Genomic DNA, 18,889 nt, shown 5'->3' on the forward strand with positions numbered 1-18,889 from the left:
CAACGTTTTATACATATCTTAATATGAATATATATTATCAGTTTGGCCCTAGGCACACAGAACATTTGCATGTTAAACTACTTGCAATAGCTGTATTCAGTATGAAATAAAGGGTCAGGTTTCTGCCCTTTACACTGTACGAATGGTCACACTGCTACTAGCTTATCAAAGTCATTCATCTTCTAGTTTGTGTGTGCATCAGTATGTACTGCTTGTGTTAATATTTATCTTACTGATCCCACATTCCACTTCCCACAAATATGCTGCCCCGGTGTGAGCAGAAGTGTGTATCTGTGTGTGTGTGCGTTTGTGCAGCCTGCACATGTGCAAAGCATGCCTCCAAATGTAACTGTTCATACATACAATTATTCAAAATGTTATCTGCTATGTGTGGGATGGGAGAATATACAGTCATTTGCTTTGGACCACAGTCCTCTGGGACATTTCTCCAAATATGTCTGCACAAAATTGATTTTCACCATTCAGGCACTCCATAACCAATGGAAATGGCGGTTGACCAAAGAACTCATTTTTAAAATGACAAATCTTTAGCTCAATTGCTATGCCACATTAAAAAATAAATAAATCATAGTATGATGCATTTGATACATAACCAAGTATTTTTTTATTTTCTGGACATAATTATAGATTGACCTTGGTGTACGCTATTTGCTCTATAACTGTTATGTACTTATGTTACTTATGTTCTGGTTTCACTATTTACATAATTATCAGTAGGACAGAAAGCTTAGCAAACAGATCTGCTATAGTACAACTTAAGAAGAACACAGACATCAGGAGAGAAAAGATGCAGTAGGTACATGGTGTGAGCGTTAGACTAGGTGATGCATTGAGCAGACAGATGGTTCAGTATCACATGAGGACCTGATAACGTGACACCATTAACATGAGGGCATGCAAAGTTCGAGCTACATCAGAGAAAAGGTCTGAAAGTAAAATCTTCCAGTTTACATTCATTCATACAGAATACAATTCAAAATCCTTCTCCTGACTTACAAAGCAATTAATGGTCAGGCTCCAGCATATCTTAAAGATTTCATAGTACCTTATAAACCAACTAGAGCATTGCGCTCCCAGACTGCAGGGTTACTTGTAGTTCCTAGAGTCTCTAATGGGAGCCAGAGCCTTCAGCTATCAAGCTTCTCTCCAGTGGAACCAGCTTCCAGTTTGTGTTCAGGAGGCAGACACACTCTCCACATTTAAGAGTAGGCTAAAGACTTTGCTTTTTGATAAAGCTTATAGTTAGGGCTGGCTCAGGTTTGCCCTGGATCAGCCCCTAGTTATTCTGCTATAGGCTTAGACTGCCGGGGGACACCTCCCTGCTCTCTTCCTTCTCTTCCTCTCTCCTCCCCTCCCTCTCTTCTTCTCCCTCTTTATCTGTATGCATTTATGTAAATGTATGTTACTAACTCATCATCCGGGGCATCATCCCCGGAGTTTCTGTGTCTCATGTGGCAGGTTGCCACTGATAAAGTTTACGTCAGGATCAGGAATCGTGGCTGCATCTGCTGCCCTGGTCCTCTTTTCTCAACACAACATAATTTCTGTCAAATGTTGTATTTGTACTATGTTGTTTATCCTGTACACACGACATCTATTGCACGTCTGTCCGTCCTGGGAGAGGGATCCCTCCTCAGTTGCTCTCCCTGAGGTTTCTTCCATTTTTTCCCTTTAATTATGGGGTTTCTTTTAGGAAGTTTTTCCTTGTGCGATGCGAGGGTCTGAGGACTGACGGTGTCGTAACCTGTACAGTCTGTAAAGCACACTGAGACAAATGTATAATTTGTGATATTGGGCTATACAAATACATTTGATTTGATTTGATTCAATCTAAATATCTATTTTTGTTACTGCAGTTATGATACATTTCTCTAAAGGCACAATGAGAAGAGACAGCGTTCATCTTACAAATAGTCTCTGGCATTTGCATAATTAGCACTTCCTGTACACATGACATGTCTTGGTTCAGTTTTTCTCGGTCATGTCCACGCTCCGTGATTCTGAATGGGTTCCGAGGAAAAGAACCATTTAACTCTGCATTGTTTTTATTTTCTCTTTTTTGAAAAGTAAAGGAACAGAATTTCACAAATGTATGCAGTGAGACCACACATTTCGGGTGTCCAACCAACTGTCCTGGGCAAAATTGTCAATTCATACAATGGTGCTGTAAAAATTTGAAGTAACCTAGTTTTACAGTAATATCAATAAGAGAAAAAGCTATAATCAATAGGGTTTGATTCAGTGGGTGTACGTCTGACCTGGTAATTGTTGCTCAAACATTTCTAGACAGCACAAGGCAGGATTGACAAGCTAAAGGCCCTGTCACTGCTGGAAAAGTGCCATCTGGCTCACGTCATGCTGATGCTGGAGAACGGCTAACATGCTGAACGCTAGCTGTACTGTAGAAACACGTTTAATAAGTTACTCCGTCGTCAGGCATAATGTTAACATAGGGTAGGAATAGGTTATTCACTCGTTATCAATACATTGGCTGTAGGGTTCACCGTCAGCCGACGTAGCCGATATCTAACGTACCTCTAACGTATTCACATCGGTATTTACGTAGGTATTTACGTACTATATTTACGTGGGTAAGTATTCACGTAGGTAAATATTCAACTACGTATTCCGTATTCACGTATGTCTAACATCACGTAACGTCTGCATATCTTATGAAGCACACGTCGGGTACGTCCGGTAATTTTGAACATTCTCAAAACATCAGCGTTCAACAATGCACCCCAGCGTAACACAGTGAGCTCTTAACGAATACTACTTATACCTTACCTTATATCTACGTAAACCAGCGTGTTGCCAATATTTTGTATACGCCATATTTTTGTATACGTTATGCATTTGTTGGGAATTCGTCTGATACATTTTGTATCAGTAAGTGATGATCCGATGAAAAGTTGGACGTATTTGGACCCTGACAAATCTTCGTATGCGCCAGCATACGTTTCTGCCATACAGATATGTGTGACAGGGCCTTGAGAGTTTAAAATAAGCACCATACAGTATGTGTGTAAAAAGGAAACCAAAGAATTGTCAAAAGGTAGACGGATGAGCAAGGTATCACTAGAATAATGTGCATTTAAAAGCTTCATGGTTTTTGTAATTATAGGTATCAGTTGCTTTAGGCTTCAGGAAAAAGTACCATTTGCAATTTACCATATACAGTTTACAATCTTTGATAGACTGCTTTCTCAGGAATGAAACTTGAAGTAGAGGTGGAAAACAACTCTTCAGTGTTTCTGAATGTGCCACAGAGTGCATGTGGTGTCAGGCATTGTGAATGTGCTGTAAGCCAGAGTCCATGTGAAAATCTCTCAAAAATGTGTTCTGCCAAATGATTTCTCATGATTTGTCAAAGACAACACAAAGAAATTGGCTTGATAAGAGAGCGAAAGCATTTTATGTAACAACACTTGGAGCCTAACACGTGACAATAAATGGCAAAATGTACCAGAACTTAAAGCCAAATACTTTTAATAAATATATATAATATATCACTTACACCTCACCTTGGGAACTTTTTTCATTGGAACTCCATTTTACCAAATAAATAGTCTGAAGTATTAACACTAGTGACAGTGTGTTCTATACTCTGTATCCAACAAAGACACTCTTCTTCTTTCTTTTTTGTGATTTTTCAAAAATGTGACAAGGAAAAAAAATCTTGTCACTATTGGGGTGGTAGCAGAAATTGCGGAGGAAGATATGTCAAAACAGATCTGCATGGCCATCATACCACGAAGGGAAATGTTTTTGGTTATTTGGATGAAGCGGCCGAAGACTAATATACTAATATATGTTGACATTCAACATTGGTGTCAGATGTAGCACCTGACCTGTGACGGGAACTGCTTGTTGTTCAACTTATTGTGGACTCCTTTAAAGAAGGGGAGAGAAAGAGAGTGAGAAAATAATCATAAATCATCTGAAAAGTCCAGCAGTTAAGAGCCTGCAGGGAAGTTAAAGTGTGGTATCGATCAGAGCAAACATTAGTAGTTTCTAGGACTTGATGTTTGAAAGTTCATCCAACACACAAGTCAAACAGGAAGCTTAAGTTTATCTGCAGCTCTCTCAAACATGTCCACTTTGCTCGTACCTCAGTGATGGAGGACTGCGCTGTGATTATATCAAAGGGACAAAGATTAAAGCAGGGCTCTGGGGCTCACCGGGCAGGTGAAAGGAGCAGCTGGTGATAAAATGACTGCATTATATTTAACGCTAATGGGGAGAGTGAAAACGTATTCTCATCTGCATATGACTATCCTCTCAGAAACACACATACACTTTACACTGGATCACTTTCCAGCTGGTCATGGATAACGTCCAAGTTGTCAAATTGAACTGTGGGGATAAACATGGGATCCCCGAGTCAAATACACACGCTTTGTTGATCCACTCATTAGGCTACTTCGCCGACCTTAAAGAAAACTATAATGACTCATATGACTGCGAGAGGTTGTCAGGATAGCTTAATAATAGGTTATTTTAGGTGCTTGAACAAATAACCAATAAAAAGAAGCAGGCAAATGGACTGCTTTTATATAGCGCTTTACCAATCACTCAAAGTGCTTTACAACACATGTCAGCATCCACCCACTTAAACACATTCATCCAGAGTCAGTGGCTACCTTACACGGTGCACATCATCTTGTCAGTAGGGATAACCACACACACACACACACACACACACACACACACACACACACACACACACACACACACACACACACACACACACACACACACACACACACACTGGTCAATTTGGGATTCAGTACCTTGACCGAGGACTCTCTGACATGCTGACTGCAGGGGCTGGGGATCGAACCTCCGGCCCAAATGTGGTTGTATTTGCTGTTAAGAATAGTAAAATCTAGGCCTTGATACTGATGAGTGCTTTTCCTAAACCTGCGCTGGATCAGCGTGCCTCGTGTTTGTTACACTTGGTGCTGCTTTATTCTTTCAGTTTATCTTTGAGGGAAGTTTCCGACCTCCTGTGGCCACACATGTCGGCACCTCTCTCTCTCTCTGTGCTGGTGTCAGCAACATAGTCCAATGAAAAATAACAGGTCTTGGTGAAACCCTCAGCAGTTTATTAATTTACTCTAGCTTTAGTTGGCAACAGTGGGCAACTGCAGCAGCGCAAATACTGCCAGTCAGCTCTGCCTGTTGGTTCCCAGCAGTTCAGTCCTCATCAACTTGGCTAAAGGTGATGCTGCTGCTGCTGCTGCTGGCCCGGCAGGCCGCTCACCAGCCAGCCTAGCTGCCATCCAACTGTGATCCAAATCATCTGCATGCTTCTTCATGTGCCTCTCTGTGATTCATTTCTTTAGCAGAAGACTCACAGAAATCCTCTTCGACTCAGGCAACATCAACTTTTGAAGTACTCTGCACTGAGATGGGACAGACAGACAGAACCCTGTCAGCTGTTCTGCTGCCATTCATTGATGTCAGAATACTGTATGTCACTTGAAAATGTAAGGAAACTGGGATGACACAGCTGGTTACACAAAAAAGTACACTTGTATGTTTTATGAATGGGACCTGCACAGATTTCCGGGGGTCCTAAATGGAGAGAGTTTGACACACATTCCAATGCACTGCACACACACACACCACATTGTTTTGTATGGTCATAAACAAAGCCAGCTAGAGAAAAACTAAATGAAAAATTATTCAAACCCTATTATAATTTGGTTTTCTGAAACTCACAGACAAATGTAAAGGCCAGTTAAGCTCAGTTGACTTTCTGTTTTTTCATTACATTTTGCAATTGCAATATGCAAAATGTGCAGAGACGCTAAACAATCCCTTAATTCCCCTAACACACAGACAATTCATTTTTGTAATAGTTGCAGCAAGAAAACAACAAGAAAGTCTTAGAATAAATAATAATAATAGCATTAACACTGACGATATCTGTTGAAGAATATGGTAAATTCATTATCTTACTTGCTCTTTGTGAACCCCTGGTTGCTATGGCACCACAAGCACACATTTAGTTCAGTTTTGCCTCAGGCCGACTGTCACTAGTTTGACTAATACATGAAAACAAGGTTGAAAAGATTAAAGGTTTGTGTTTTTCTTCCAAACATCCCACTGAATCATAATGACAATATAACAGCTTTGATGGAAGCTGGATGTCCTGAAATGTGTAATGTTTTCCACCAAGTGTCACGGAAAGTTTCATTACTAATGAGTCAATCTGTTAATCATATCCACATTTTGTTTCCTTGCTGCTCCGACTTCCTCAAGCATCCCATTTTTAGTCGGCACCTTAAGTGGTTGATGTCATGCTTTCCAGTCCATTGTCAGTGTCTCTAAATGTGTATCTTTAATGCATGCCTCATTTGTGATGCACTTGACTGACCTCGGGTGTGAGTGCATGAAAATCAACACAGCACAATAACAATGCTCAGGCCTGTCGATAACGCTTTAGTGCCACATTTCTAGGCACAAAATTGTTTTTCTATCAGGCGTGATTACACTTCCTCTCCCCTGAACACGCAGAGGTGCCACATATAGTGTGTGTGTGTGTGTGTGTGTGTGTGTGTGTGTGTGTGTGTGTGTGTGTGTGTGTGTGTGTGTGTGTGTGTGTGTGTGTGTGTGTGTGTGCCTGACAGCAGCTGACTTATTCTGGTCTTATTTAAAGTGTTTTCAAACAGAACAGCAGACTTGTGCACTGTGGCTCACTTTTGGTGCTGGGAGGAGGATATTAGTTTGAAGAATCAACTAAGGTAAGGAGGGTGAAGTGCTTTAACTTACAACTAATTACATTCTTAATGGCCCAACTTGTACTTACCATTGGTTTGATGAGAGAAGTTAGCCTTTAAAAATGTTTAGGTACTGAAAGTGACATAATATGTATATGGATTTTATAATGTGTGTCTTCTTAATCAGACAAAAGCTCTTAACTATGTCTATACTGGTATTTTATTGTCGCTTTGGCAATTCCCTTTCTCTAACTCGACAAACAGGCCTTGTGGGTAAAGCTCTTTGCGATATCCACTGCTGGCTGAAAGCATGTTAAATACGTAAAACGTAATGTTGACATTATTCATAAGAAGACTATAAAATGATCCCCTAGTGAGCATTATTTAAATATTGCAAGACTACTGTTGTTTACTCAAAGACATGTGACTGCACTTTTAGCTGGCGGTTAGTTTCCTCTCGAGAGGAGTACAGGACCTGAAAACGTCTGTCTATTTGCTAAATAGAGGTCCACAAGGGAAATAGAGATATTGCTACCAACTATTTATCTTTTGCAAGGCTGTTAATCCAGCTCAAGCTGTCTCTCAAACCACAACTATTGAGTGCATCACAAAGAAGTTGTCATCTATAGGTAAGCTTTTGTTTGCCTTGGAGATGAACTCGGGTCAGGACATTCACATTCGAAATGCACTTTGTCGACGCTTTGCCTGAGGCAAACCAAACCCTCCGTATCCTCCCCCCAGCATTAAGAATGCACAACACCGGCCCTCGTCCGTTTTCTCCTCTATTCCTTCACATTAAATATGCCGTCCTGCTCAGTCTGGTGGCACACGCTGGCTGTGAGGTTTAACAGCAGATGCATCTCTGTCTGTCTATAAACTCAGAAGGTATTTGCAATTGTTCAACGTCCAGTTAGGAAATATAAGACAGAAGCTGGTGCAAAGTACAAACTGTGCTGTGGAAAAGAGGTTACCCCTCCACACAGTAGATTCTTAAGAGTTTGATACACTATATCTGTGATTTTGTAAATGTACACGTTGCTTTGGTTTACTAGCGTTTCTACTGAATGCAGCAGGCCAAGGAGATTGACCTTTGAAGTGTACACTGCGCTGTGAAGCACAGCAGATTATTACATCAGAAAGCTGTCTTAGATCATCATTATTACTGTGAACATCTAGAAAATAAAAGTTTAGATCAAAGCTGCACTGCACAAAGGGAGAAGTGATTATTTACATTATTGATTATGAATCCACCAGAAGCCGTCTTTTAAGCACCATCTCTTGCAGAATGTAAAACACTTGGCTTGTCTTTACACGTCATAATTAGAAGGGCGCTCGGAAAGCGCAGACCTGCGAGTACCCAAGGCCATGCCCTATCTCACGATGTAAGAGAAATCATTTGTTTATTCTCTGCGGGATTCGGATCCACCATTCAACTAAGTTTCATGAAAAAAAAGTCCCGGTAGTTTTTCCTGCTGACAAACAGACAAACAAACCAAACCAGAAACATAACCTCCTTGGTGGAGGTAATTACGTCCAGTCAAATAACTTCAGCCTTCGAAGGGTTTAAATTTCTCCAGGCATTCTGTGTTTGATCAGAAAAATTGGCATTTTGGATGCACAGCATTTGAGTGTTCAAGTTATACAGGGCCGTAAACATGCTCGGATTGGGAGTTGTTAAACAGACAAACAGAAACCAAAGGACATGTAGCCCCCCAGGAGGGAGAGGCGACTTTCTTATTGCTTTTTACGTCTGGGTTTACTCACAAATACCCCTTCTGCTGAGTTAACTCCAGCCTGTATGGGAGTTTTTGTGAATAGGTCCTGCGAGCAGTCGAATGAGCCTTTTTATAATAGTTGAACTTGTTTTTTAATGGAAATGTATCCGTGTCTAATTCACTCAGGCTTCTGAACACATTCAACTGCAAAAATAAACATTAAAAAACTTTCAATAAAAACTTTCAATAGGTAAAAGGTAAGAGAAAAATCAATTTATGTAGAAAATAGTCCATTTTGACTCTGGAGCCTCGAGCATCTTCAACCTGAGTTTGAAAGACTACACCATGCATGAGTTGAAATCAATGAGATTTGATTAAGTATTACATTCAGGAATATCAAATCAATCAGAAACAGATGGTCGCTTTTCACATATTTCTTTAATCAATGTTTTTCTTTATGGAAAGAAACTGATATGCCCAACTCTAATGAGATTAATCTGAACTGCTCTACTGTATTTCACATGACTTCAAGGTTTACCGAATAGAAAACTAATTGAATGAAAACTAAACGCTTTTCATCTTTGAACTTTTCTTTGAAGCAAAGTATTCTGTGACATAAATACCGATGACACAACACAACATTTGAAGGATGTATAAAGGGCGTAACACGTCAAAGTGCAGCTCTCAAATCTCCTGCTGATACAGTTGGCTGCAAATTATAACTTTTTGTTGTGCATTTCGCTATGATTTCTCCGGCTCTATGATAATATCAGTTTTCAGTTAAAGCGTCATCCTTGTAAAGTTTCTACCAAAAAATTCCCATCGCAGTTCAATCTGAACATAAATACTGGAATACATCAAATACATTTACAACTAGTATCACACTGTTGACATGTGGCCACTTCACCTTTGTTTACAGTCTTAATCTACATCTCTGTACGATTGCATCCAACAGTAGATTAGGAAGTAGCTTCCATCCAGCTGGCTCTCACTGCATCTTTGTGAAACAAACATTCTGTTTTTATGTCTTATTTGCAGAGTCGTTTGCAGTTCTGCACATCCCTGTGACAACTCCCTTTCTCCCTCCCTCCCTCCCTCCCATATCCTATTCTCATTTTTCATTCTGGATTGCCCTTAATTTCTCACGTCTTTCCTATTTCACCTCCCTCCTCATTTCATTCTCTTTCTCCTCCTTCTCTTGCAGAAAATCCCCTGCTTCTTCCACCTCTTCACCCACTGCTGCCTGAGGGTTTTGAGAAAGTGTTTCATACTGCACTTCAAAATTATCACAACACATGTATTATGGATACGGGGAGATACAGCAGGCATTATGGGATTTGATAAAGAATAAAGGAAGGAAATTACTGATCAGTCGCTTTGCACATTGAATTGGTGAATCTATCATGTTCATGGTTATTGAGCTTAAAGAAAATTGTCCTGTCAGTTGCTGTGTGTGTGTGTGTGTGTGTGTGTGTGTGTGTGTGTGTGTGTGTGTGTGTGTGTGTGTGTGTGTGTGCACGCGTATGTGCAAACTTGTGCTATTGAGTCATCCCCCATCTCAGCACTAGAGTACTGATAACAACTGGGTGATCGTGATGACACATGACAGTAGTTCTTGCATTGTCTCGGCTGTGCCTCTTCCCTTTATAAAACAGCATCACTCTCCTACATTTCATAGGCGAAGAATTTCAGTCATTTTCCTCTCCTATCTAAAAGTTGGGCTGTCTTTTCTCATTTTATAGCCTATGTACTTGTCATTTTTTGTTTTTTTTTGTTTTTGAGCTGTTTCCAAAGCCTTCTATTCACTCTCTCTGTCTTTCCTTACTCCTCTCCATCTCGCTGGTCTCAGCCCCTCCTGCTTCCTTTATCCAGCTGTCTGTATTCAAGGGAATTACAGAAGTCATGCTTCACCCAAAATATACAGGACAGTGTCTGGGCACAGCTCAGGCAGAAGTAGACTCCCAAAGCACTTAAAGCTGCTGAAAACATCCCCAGCAGTCATACCCAACCTTCACGTCTGCCTAAATACACACTGAGTAAGACAAAAAACAGTAAAACAAGATGATGAAAGAATTATATGGAAAAAGCCTCAACACATACAGAAAATCCCCCAAAGCCCAGCAGAGACTCTCCTCCCATGCATAATAGATCAGTGGGAAATCAGCTCCCCTATGGATTCTACACAAAACTACAGGAGGAAACTAGACCAAGTGTCTAATATTTGTCACAATGGGACGTATAATGGGATGTCAAATGCAATTTTCATGCGTGATTCCAAATTATTCAATACCAAGTAAATGGATTATTTCAAATCAAACCAGCAACAGAGCGCCTGTGTCTAATCTCTCCCCCTTTTCTTTTTGAGCTACAGCTTAGCACTCCTCTATATCCATTTCGCCTGCTCTGTGATCTCTCCGTGTCTCTACCTCCTTTTCTCCATCTCCTCTGTTACGCACATACAAAGGTTCCAAGAGGGTCGTTCGGTGGAGGCTACGAGCCTGCCTTCAGCTGGGGGTTTTTTAACTGTGCAGCAGAAAGCTGAGAAAACTCCTCAGCATTAAAATAAAATCTCATCAATCTGACAACCAGTTCAGCTGTCTGATCTCCTGTTTTGATTTTAATGAATTAAAATCAAACACCAAAGTGCACCCATGGCACAAAAAAAAAAGCGTTGTCAGGAGCATATACTACAGTAGAACCCAAAAAAAGCCAAGGATCTGAGCGTTTCTACCGACTCATACAGAAAATCCCCCTTCATATATGAAGGGCAAAACTATCTTTTAAAAGTAATGAGTGGAATATTAAATCCATGAACTTTTTTTTATATTTAACTAGCCAACATATTGCAGGAATAAAAATATACTAGTGTAGCAAGTATCACACACAAAAAAGGAACTTCTTACTCTATACTTTATGTAGCCTGTCTCACAACTTGTTTTATCTGTGTATCCGTTCCTAAAGCATAATTGATGTGGTTTTGATGGTTTTCTGTTTGGCTTCTTGTATCATTATTGTATGTAGCAGTCAAAGACTCACATAACTGCAAATGGATGATTGCTCAGGGAGGCGAAATAAACAATGAACTGGAAGAGAAATCTTGTTTACAAACAGCATTACCCAGATACTTTATGATGCCGCTCTACTCTACGCTCTACCTTTTCCTCCATCTACTTCAGAGGAATACATCTTCAATGTAATTACAATTAAAGTGAAAAAAGTCTCACTTTTAACCATTTATATATTAAAAGCGAATGTAATCTGTTATATCGGCATCATTAAGCCAAAAGCAACAGCAAGAAACGATTGCAAAAAGAACAGTATTCGTGTAAAAGGGAATTGGAACACAGCCAATTGCTTAAATCAGCATCTCCACAACAGCATGGACAGGGTTGGTGTTAGTGTTAAGAGAGATCCTGTGCTTTAGTCTGTCGCATGCCCTGTCAAAATGTCTCTGAGCAAGACACAGAAATCCTCCAAACTCCATTCAGTGGAGGAAACTCTGGATTAATGTGTCAGCGCCATGGTATGCCAAGAATGTAAAGATGTGAAATGTGGATTTAGGAACTGTCCAATAATCTAAAAAGCCGAAGTTGTCCGTTAACAAATCCACACATATGTGTCCAACTTTTCTCACACAAAAATGTATTGACTTGTACTCATGCATTAAGGGCTAACACTTACAGTACATCAGACAAGTATACACCTACACTGACTCTAAACTCATCTGTAACAAAGTCCCTCATCTTAACCGGGAAACAAAGCAGCTCTTCTTCATCAGTCAGGACCAGCTGTCTCAAACCATCAGAAGTGCCTGGGGTTTCAAGAGTTGCTCCTCACAAGTAGAAATACATACAACGACATACAAATGTCAATGTTTGTTTGTTTGCTCTCTCTCTCTCTCTCTCTCTCTCTCTCTCTCTCTCTCTCTCTCTCTCTCTCTCTCTCTCTCTCTCTCTCTCTCAGCTGTGACAGTAATGCTAGTATTGTTTTCACCTTGTGAGTCTCTGTGTGTGTGTGTGTGTTTGTGTGTGTGTGTGTGTGTCATCAGGGAAACTACCACTGCAGCTGTTTTGAGTACTGTAAGATGCAGTCATGAAACTTTACGGATGTATAGTTGAAATCTTAATGAAGGTCGAGTCGACTATGGTTGTGGTCCGAGCAACGATGCTGCAAACTTTACGCCCCTGGCCCGAATTTGTCTTTGTAGTTTACTCACTTCTTCATATTTAAATCACTGTGAAAACAGATAATTTAACTACAGATAAGACTGTACAGTGGTAGTATTAGTTTTAGCAGTAGATGTCACAGAGGACCTTTGGGAGACACAGAAAGATCCAAGAAGACTGGGTTTGAATGTTTCAGTGCAATGGAGAGAGTCTGGATGTCTTTTTCCATACAGAGTGTCTTACGTTTGGATTTGTGTCCTTGTGAGTTTGAACTTGCCAAGTTTAACATGAGAGTCCAGCTTTTCAGAAGGGGAGGGCACAGTAGGCTCAATATGCACTTGGAGCAGCAGTGTTCTTGCTACCATTCCAGTTCAGCTGGGCTCTAGTGATTAGGCTTCACTTCCACGCAACAGTGCAACTGTTCTTTGACAAAATACCTCAAGTCAAAACTTCACTAACAGGCTCTTTGGGGGAAACAAAACAACAACAAAAAGCTTTTTTGGATGCATGTTGGATTGTGAGATGCAGCCAAAAGTTATCTTCACTCTAATGTACATCCACCACACTTCCTGTGTTCTTTCTCGTGTATATTATAATGACTCAAAAATGCACAAAAGCTGCCGTACAACATTACAGTCTAACACAAACTAAATTGCCATCAACAAAGTTCACATCATCAACTCAATTAAACACTTTGGACAGTACTTGGCTAAATGCAGATATGTAATTGGAACAGTAGTTGGACTGTAAGTGGTGATGCTTCACAAGTTCAAAAGAACACAAGCACAGAAAGTAGATTAAGAGATGCCTCAGGTTTGCAGTGTTTCAGCACCATGGATAGAGGCGGACTGAGAGCGACTGGATGTGGGTAAAGAGTGTTTTTTTCTCCCCCTCAAGCCTCATTCTTAACTAAGGACTATTTTAATCATTGTTTTTGTACATGCAGAGAGCTTTAGAGAAAAGTAGCTGGAGAGGGAATGAAAGAAATGTGGAGAGATGTGTTGTAAATAAAGTCTCTGTAATGTATGATCCTATCTAACGCTCTTTGAAGGTTTGCAACACCTACGCTCCTTCAAAGACAAATCTCAGGGGACAAAAACCTCTGCCCCACACAATTGTACAAGTCACCTATCACACACTCGCACAAACAAATAATACAAGACGTCACAATAAGATGTGTAGACTTACTGTACTGCATTTATCTGAATATGCTTTGTGCTTTTACATGCAGACACACATCTGTACGTGCGGGTGCTCGTGTGTGAGTCAAAGCTTCTTCTTTTTAAAAAGACACATTTCAGGGGACAAATGCCTCTAATAGAGTGTGTCTGTGGATGATACAGATAACCTTTTCAATTAAGCATTGAGGTTTTTGAAATGACAAAAGAGGAAAAATGTGAGAGTGCAGAAAGATAATGCGCAATCGTAAAATAATGAGTCTGCACTATGATATTTACTACAGTATGCATTCATCACTTTTAAGGGTAGGTGAGAATGACACAGAGTTAGTCATCACTCACCAACCTAGCATATAAAACAATCTTGTGGTCCAACACTCAGCGGTCACTTTATTTTGTTCACTCCGCCATAGCAGAGACTTATGCAAAGCCAGGACAACTGCAGCGGGTAATCATATGATATACGCCGCTCCTGCTGTGACTGTTTATGTGCTGTTCTTAAATCAGGTCTTTTCCCATCCAAATTGTTGAGTGGGTTGTTTAAATCTGCAGTAGCTGTTCTTTGAGTTCATGACTGTGGGTTCAGCGTGGTTTCTCAACTGCTGAGTGGGCTGTTTGAGTTGAGAGAGATCAGCTTTAAGGCAGCGTTGCACCATGTGAGTGGCAAAACCCCCACAACAATGTCTTTTTTAATAGCACTCTTTCTACAGAAGTAGGCTATAGAAAACCTTGAAATGGATAAAGAAAGGATAACCCATCACATCCAATAATATATTGAGTAGAAACGGGGGATTTTTTTAAATTAAGCTGTAAACCGGAGATATGTCAGGTGTTGCTGTTGAGGCAATTGACAGGTGTACTGTGTGCCCTGCCATGTAAGATTTACTGATCTGCCCTTTGCTGGTGTCGTGATCCTAATCGAGCAACAAATCAAAATGATCACCCTTTTCTCTAGGATTCAAAAAACAAGTGCTGCCTCTTGAAAGCACAAGTGGCACTCTAATCAAGCGCTGTGCTCAGATTTTTGCCAAAGGGTAAACGTGATGACATTGCAGAACACAATCTTATCCAGATCTTTATTGAATACCATTGTGTGTACTGTGCGAGATTTACGTGGGATAAAAACTCCCACAGCCCTTGTTAGAATCTGCCCGGGGCCACGTGGCCGTATGCACTCGCTATAGTATTTTTGATTAGTGTTCTCCCAGGCTGCATGTCTTGTATTTGAAAGGTTGTATACACATAATGTAGTTATAAAAATGAAGAGCATGAGAGATAAAGAAGTTAAACAAAGGCCCATGCTTACAACAACACAACTCTCTTTTTATTCAGACATAATCTCTGTGGTATTCACTCAAGAAGTGGGAAGACTTTTGTTTGATAAGCGAGGATTTTCTTGTTTGTTTTAGTAATGGGAAAGCTATTGTCTTCAATTCGCTCCTGATGAAGCCCACACACTGACACTGGTTTTGAGTAATGGGTATGGTTTAGGTGAACAACGCAGCTCAGTGACATTTTCAATACATAGGGCTGTACTTGGAAATGTAAGTGATTTTTAAATTGTGTTTGTTAGAGTAATTTGAAAGCTGCTGTGTTCTTGCAATTGGGCACTGGATAATTGGGTACTGAAGAAGTCCACACACCTTTAAACGGTGGCCTTAGTTACTGTATATTTTATATATTCTACATTATTACATAATCTTCTGATTTATGTAATAGGACAAACCAGCAGAGAGTGAAGCAATGTTAAGCTACAAACCCCCTTTTATGGCCATCACACAGCAGACACACACAGACAGACCTGAAACAAGAAAACTGATGTTGAATGCAAAATAAAATGTACTTTAATTGATCAATTATGCTGAGCTAACATGTTGTGCTTTAACTTGATGAATTAGATGAAGGTAATTAAGGTTTGTCAAGGTGTCAACTCTCTCTACTTTCTCCTCTTCTCCACATGTGAGGACCCCTGAAGCTCATCCATACAGACCTGCTTTGATTTGATGTTATTTCACTTATTTCCTTTGCATAAAAGTATACATATGCGCATATATAGACGTATATATACGTATGCACATATGTAAAAGTGTTTGCCATGGGAACACAGGTTGGCAATTATTTTGTTGTGTAATCGCTTGACTCGTTTTTAATTCAATTGATCAGGTTTTATTCAGTTTATATCAAGTGTTTGGTACCGTTCTGCACCCAAGATAGCCCGAGAAGTCTGTAAGACTACAAGCAAAGCCGCAGATCTCACTCTTCTTCTGCCCGCTTCTCCTCGCCTGCCTCTGGTTCTTAGGAACTGCTGCATTCCTGAGCTGCCTGAGAGGCCGCCAATAGAGATGTTGAATCCCTTCCACACGAAGGTGCTGAAGGCTGGCATCGGAAACTCTTGAAAGAAAGAGACTTTGAGAAAATACACTCCAAATCGAATGAGGCCTGCTAAGGTTGCCACAACAACCCCCAGACAAAGGGGGAGGGTGAAATGACCCAGCGACATGCTGACGGAGAGAGAGAGAGAGAGATGGAGAAGATCGCTCCAAATTAGTTTAATGGTTAGATGCTCGACGCTATAACTAAGAAGAAATTAGGAAATAAAGAAGCATTGATTAGCTTAAGACCAAAACAAAGATCTCCCTAAAATGATAAATTAATATGTGATTGCTTTTTAAACTCTCAACTGTTGAACGGTGCTTGAATCTATTAAAATTCTATTTGATGGCTAAACACCAAACAAAAATATCAGTCACTGATTCTACCAGGTCACATGTGGTCCGCTTTCATTCATTAATTGTTCATCGTTGCCTTCATTGAACTCAGTTATTCATAATTTATTAATCATTTACCTTTCTGTTTTATTAGTTTAGTTTTGTAGTTATTAGGTTAATAAACATTTCATTTATAAACAAGTTGATCCTGTGATTTGTGTGTGGATGAAATATCCGGTCCCAGCAGCATGCTTCAAATTATGAGACTACATTAATTATGCCGATCAATCTGTCCTCAGATGGGTGGTGCTCCGAGGTATTAAATTATGTTACTCAATATAAAACTAAATGTTTCTGCACAGTACAAGTACAATTTTCCAATTAACTTCAACATAGGTTGCCGATCAAAACTGATGAGTTGATCTCAGTGAAGTTGTCAAACTCTTCACAACTCATTGTTTGAACCATCACAGGCAAAATGATCCATTTAATGAAAGACGTCTCAGACCTACGTGTATATTCCATAAATGTCTATGATATGGAATAATGTGATGTCTGGCCAGACAAACATGAGTGACAGGATGTCCACCAACAAGATGAGAACTTGTAGTTACATACATTAAAGAGGTCAAATGTGTTTTTTACTGAACTACTCCAGGCTTTTTCATTGTTATTGGGTTTTTTAATGTTAATTTAAGTCGCAGAATTTCTGTTCTGTGACTTAAGATGATAGATCTGTCATGTAACACATTGCTACACAAATACATTTACAGTATACATACAAAATGTGCCAGAAAACTCTTAAATGGGAATCTAAAAATCTCAGCACGATACACAATAGCATTCAGCTACTGTTGACCGCAATGGTTAAAAAACACTTCAACCAGTACGGCTCACACGATGACAAAACAACCTTCATTTTAATGTCTTTGTCCAATTTATGGACACAATAACTAGGTTTTGAAGCACGACTTAAATGTGTGGGTGAGTTGCTACCTTTTTCAGATATGCAATAGAGTTGTGATGTCCCATGAAACAGTTGTAAAAATGGCACTTACAGTTTAAAAATGTTATAAATGAGCCAAAGCGGTTTAGAAAAACTGTAATCTTGTATACCACGGAGGAAATGAGCCAAAAGATAATTAAGTATTTTTTTAATTCTTTATATTTTTGTGAAAAGCATGTTTTTTAACAGATACTAAACCAATTCTAAAGTTATTGCTTAATATTATGGTGTGTTTTATGATGGTGAATGGTAACTTGAGGTGAAGGGCATGGTGCTACAATGTACATTTTGTGAAGAAAATGTAGAAATGCATGGCATTCATGAAATTCAATAAGATGATGATTTAAAGGATTTAAGCTATACACAAATGAAATCGCACTTGACATATTGCTCCCGATTTACAAATGTGTGTCTTGAGAATTTCTTGAGTTACACTTCTTAAGAGTTTCAAAAAATAAATAGCCTTGGTTCAAGGAGATTCAGAGCTATGAATAAGCTTGAACCTTGCCTAAACCTTAATAAAAAAAGAAATCCATGCTAGAGTCTATAATGTGGGAGTCTTTCTCTGAAGACAATGATGCATTCAATTGATCCTGTGAAAAATCTATCTGAAAAAGAAAGAAATAAAAGAAATATATGTGAACAAATACACAAGAGGTAATATCTTTAAATTAATAAAAGTAGTTGTTTTGGTTGGTCCTCAGGGTATTTTACCCTTCGACTAATAGTGAAGAAAGATTCCTCGTTGCATCCTACTGCCTCTGCAAAAAAATGCAAATTCCCTGCACAAATTGCTGTCCAATTTAGCACAAAATAGCTGGTCAGCAGTGTAGCAGACTTCACTGCATATTTCCAAATTGACCAGTTTTTTGAGTATCACATTTATTCTTAAGCACTTCAAAAAACAAAAACAATCTGCCATTAGCGTGAGACACATATTAAATTATGATTATTATTGAAGAGGGAAAAATTAGACGGTAACAAGAAACACCAACAACATAACAACTGCATGATTCAGGAAAATTCTTTAAAGGGGTTCATTATCATCAGAAATGAGTTTAATTAAAACCTCAAGGGTGCATTCAGTGAAAGAGTACTTGCCTGCTTTATAATTTGACATTATGTTTCACTGTAGGCCTCCTGGGTAATTTCACACATTGACATCAGAATAGGTTCATAAACACTAGTATGATCAGCTTTTCCAGAGGACCCACCTGGGTTTATTAACCTGCTCTTACACAGCAAGCGTGAGTCAGACTAGCTTTGAACGTTACTGGTAAAGAGCAAAAGAGAGAGAGACACCAAGCTGCAGGATATCAATCAAATCACTATAGTGTCATGTAAAGTTGTGACGATATTGGCCATCA

General features: G+C 39.5%; 1 protein-coding gene across 1 annotated transcript in view; it reads right to left on the minus strand.

The window, feature by feature from the left end:
- The window catches only part of mtnr1bb (melatonin receptor 1Bb), a 35,062-nt gene that overhangs the window by 14,374 nt on the left and 1,799 nt on the right, over window positions 1-18,889 (minus strand). The window lies entirely within an intron of this gene.

Source organism: Cottoperca gobio, chromosome 14, assembly GCF_900634415.1.
Source record: "Cottoperca gobio chromosome 14, fCotGob3.1, whole genome shotgun sequence".
In the NCBI taxonomy this organism is placed as follows: domain Eukaryota; kingdom Metazoa; phylum Chordata; class Actinopteri; order Perciformes; family Bovichtidae; genus Cottoperca; species Cottoperca gobio.